The 4,421-nt window shown below is 42.3% G+C and overlaps 1 protein-coding gene across 1 annotated transcript in view; it reads right to left on the minus strand.

The window, feature by feature from the left end:
- Positions 1 to 4,421, minus strand: part of LOC111812654 — a 43,249-nt gene that overhangs the window by 22,911 nt on the left and 15,917 nt on the right. The gene's annotated exons all lie outside the window — the stretch shown is intronic.

Genomic DNA, 4,421 nt, shown 5'->3' on the forward strand with positions numbered 1-4,421 from the left:
GGCCAAGAGTTAGCATGGACCATAGTGGACCAGAAAAACAAAACAAAGGAGAAGAAAACTGTAGATTGCCACAGAGTTTATTCCAAAGTGCTTCCAAGGTGTTGAGAGTGGGAAAAGAGACCTAATTTCCATTAATCCCTCAGGTCTGGGAACTACCTGCTCCAGCCCTCCTCCTGTCCCTCTCTGGGACAGGAGCTTTCTTTCTCTCAATAAATATATTCTGCTTATAAAAAAAAAAATCCCTCAGGTCTCAGCCTAGATTCCAGTTTATCACCTCTCCTTCCCAACCTAGGTGAGGCCTTTGATATACCAGGAATTCCCCACCCTCTACATATTCTTTAATTATCTACTGGAATGGTTCTTTGTTGATATCTGAGGGTTTTTTTTAGACTAGGAGTTGGTAAAATATGGACCATGGACAAAACCAGGGTCTCCACTGGTTTTTGTGTGGTTCCTAAATTAGGAATGTCTTTACATAAAGAAGTACTAAGTACTCGATGTGGGAATCCAGGACCATAATCCTGGTACTCTAGGAGGCTGAGGAAGGAGGATCACAAGTTTGAGGCCAGTCTGGTCAACTGAGTGACTTAGGAAGTTCCCGTCTCAAAAGAAAAAATAGTTCATTAGGACAGCCTAGGCCCAAGGCCCTAGGTTCAGTCACTGCCTACCCACCCACAAGCAAAAGCCCAGAGACAGAGTGAAGTGATTATGAAAACGTACCTTCTTCAGGTCTCTTGAAGTCAGAGATGGCCATGAAATGAACACAGGCATCAACATGAAGATGCCCCAGGGACACAATGACATTATCCATTCAGTGACCTGGAAGGCCATTTTCTCTCTCAGAAACTATTCAGTTGGCATAGTGCTCCAGAGGACTTCTGCAACTCTTCTGCTGTACAGATTGCATCTCAAGAAGACAGTAGAAATGGATTCTTCCTCCTAAGAATCCAGAAAATTTCCTCCTGAAAATGACCTCCTCTCTCACATTCTGAAGAAAGAAATGCTTCTAACTTCTCTGCTTCAGAAAGAAGTGGTTGTTCCACTATTTCTCTTCACATGAGAACTGTGTTATTATAGAAATCAGCTTCTGATAGTTTTAAATAATTTAACGTTACTGTCAAATTCACCAAAGGATGTGTTAATCAGAGATTTATTTCTAAATAAATATAAACATGGTGCTTGAAAGTGACTGAATCTGATCTTACTGAAGGAGCCTCTGCAGAGCGCATAGTTTTGCCCTGATCGCCTTGTGAAAGGTGACACGCTGTTCCACGGCAACTTGAATATTGAGTATTTTCATAGTGATAGGGAAGTTTTGATGCAGTGGTGCAAGTCGGTAATTCCAGCACACAGGAGACTGAGGCAGGAGGATTGTGCAAATTTGAGGCCAGGGTGGGTAGTGAAGGTCAAGTCTAGCCTGAACTACACAGCTAGACTGTCCCAAAAATAAATAAATAAATAAATTAAAACGTGGGGGCAGGTGGGAAGGAGCTCATTGCAAAGGTCCTGGGCTTGCTGGACATGGTGGTGCATGCCTGTAATCCCAAAACTTGGGAGGCTGAGGTAGGAAGATATTCGTGAGTTCGAGATCAGCCTGGACTACATGTGAGACCCTGTGTTGAAGACCAAAAAATAGGCTGGCCAGATAGCTCAGAAGATTAAAGTGCCTGCTTAGGCAGAGGCAGGGACTGGGGTTTGATCTCCAGTGTGCAGTGCTGGCCCCACTCCCAGGGCCCACTGAGACTGGCGATTGAGACTGGGTGCGGTGGCATGTGCCTGTAATCTCAGCTCTTGGGAGGCTGAAAACAGGAGGATCATTATGATTCCAACCTGTATAGTGAGACCCTGTACTAAATACATAAACAAAAAAAAAAAAAAAAAAAAAAAAAAAAAAAAAAAGGTCCTGATCTCAGTGCCCTGAACTGAGGGAAAGAAACTATAAAGTCAATATATATATTACCAGTTAATAAAGGGGGAAATTAGAAAAACAATGACCATAATTTAAGTGTATTTTTGTTGCTTTGATATATTTTTAATAGTAGGTATTGGTCATACACAATGATCACATTCATCATAGGGAATTTGTACTTGTACACACATGTCCTAATTGTTTTCTTTCTCCCATTTCCTTCACTTTAAATTGTTTTGTTTTGTTTTGCTTTGTTTTGAGACAGGGTCTCACTGTGTAGTCCAGGGTGGGCTTGAATTCACAGCAATCCTCCTACCTCAGTCTACAAATGCTGGGATTATGGGCATGTGCCACCACACCTGGTCTTGTCATTAGCCTTTATTGATTACTTAGTTTTCAGTTTTTACATTATATAAAATTTTTGCTCAACATATTTTTGTATAATAATAGGTATCGATTTTTTTTTTTTTTTTGAGATAGGGTCCCACTAAGGAGTTCAGGGTAGCCTTGAACTCACTTTGTAGCCCAGGCTTGTCTCAGACTCATAGCAAACCTCACATCCTCAGCCTCCCCAGTGCTAGATTTATACGTGTGTGCCACCATGACTGGCAATCTCTTACACTTTTGGATTGTGAGTCTGAGTGCAGAAGAACTCACTTTTTCTTTTAGTGTGTATATGAGTTAACTGTTTTCACTTGCAACTCTTAGTTCACATGGAATATAATCAGGCAGCCCAACTACCTCCAAATCCCACAGTGCAATCTGAAGTTCACTGGTCAGGATTATACAGGGTGGGGGTGGAGCTCTCTGTTGCTGCTTCTTCCTTCAGTGGGGTGGTCATTGTTGAAAGAGTTGGCTGGTTTCCAGGTAATAATGTTATTTGCAACTTTTGGCCTCCAAAGTCATTATAGAAGCAGGAAAAAGAGCGGATAGTGGAGCCAGGGGTCTTGTGTACCCCAGTGATTCCTGGACTCTGGGAGGCTGAGGCAGGAGGATCATTGCGCCACTCCAGCCCAGGGAATTTAGTTACCTATTGAGAGTCTTTCTGGAAGTTAAAAATAAAGAAAAGAATGGAGGGTGGGACATGGGTGACTTAAAGATCAGCTCAATGAGAGACAAGTCACATGTACATTTCATTGGCTGAACGCTAAATCCCAGAGCCTCATCTCTACAGGGAAGGTGGGAAATGTCTTCTAGTTGTGTGCTCGGCAAGAACGCGCAACTGTTCTGGTAGGGTGTGGTATTGTCTGTGTGCCAGAGGAGCAGGTGACTGGGGGACAGTGGGGGAGAAAATCCCACAATCTGAATTTGCATTTCTTTTTGTTATATTTTGTTTTGTCTTTGAGACAGGCTCTAGGTGTAACCCAAGCTGGCCTCAGATCTGTTGTAGTCTTTCTGTCTCAGCTTCCCAAGTGCTAGGATTACAGGCGTGCACCACTGTGCCTAGCCATGTGCCTTTGAATTGTCCTTTTATGGGCTATTACAGGTCACAAATTTTGAGAAGATATTAGAGCAACTGTAGCATATCACAGATCCTGAAGTAGAGGCCAAAGTATCTTTTGACCAATGACAGCCATTTCTTTCTCTGGTACTGGAAATGAGCCCAGAGTCTTTGTACTAGTTACATCTCCGGTTCTTTTTTTTTTTTTTTTTTTTGTAAAATGGGATCTCTCTAGGTTGCTAAATTCCACATGCTAAGCTGGAACTTGGAATCCACTTGCTTCAGCCTTCTGCAGTGCTGGGATCACAGGTGCGCCTGGCTATAGCCAAATCTTGATGAGCACTGTTCCAACTTCAGTAATCCCAATGAACAACTGCTGTACTTATGGCACGAAATGCCCCCTGCCCCGATCTTGCCGCACTTGTTAGATTTAGGTGAGTTTCTACTCTGCTTGAATCTTGGTTATCTTTGGGGATACAGGTCTTAGACCAGAGGCCCCTCTTCCAGTGGGCTAACAAAACTGGTAGGATCTAAGATGACTTGTGGTGTGACCACCAGACAACCCAGAGTCACTGCATTGTACCCTATTCATCTTGAGACAAGTTTTCATTACATCCCTAACTTGCCCAGGCAAGGTTCTCCTGCCTCAGCCTTCCAGCATGGTGGGATTATGGGCATATGCCACCACACCTGGCTTCAGTCTATGTTTTTAAGGAAATCAATTGTCAACATAACTTACATTGGTGTCTCAAAAGGAAGTTGAGTTGTGGGTTATTTTAGCTGCCCTGCAAAGTATGAATATGAATTTTATTCTTCAGCTGTTTTCCTTTTGAGGACCACTCCTATGCTTCTGGGAGTAGCAGCAGGCCGAGTTTCTCCCCATCTTTCACTAAGCAGCTTAATGACAGCACATTTTTAGCCAATTGACAGATTATGTGTGAAATCTGTAATTAGGCAGTTAATTTTTTAAAATATGATATATTTCTAAGTACTAATATGTACATTTTCAAGAGACAAAATGCTCGGTAACATCTCTGAACATATTTTTGTTTTCTATTTTTTTTTTTTTTT

Source organism: Octodon degus, unplaced genomic scaffold (genome assembly GCF_000260255.1).
Source record: "Octodon degus isolate 3935 unplaced genomic scaffold, OctDeg1.0 scaffold00134, whole genome shotgun sequence".
In the NCBI taxonomy this organism is placed as follows: Eukaryota; Metazoa; Chordata; class Mammalia; order Rodentia; family Octodontidae; genus Octodon; species Octodon degus.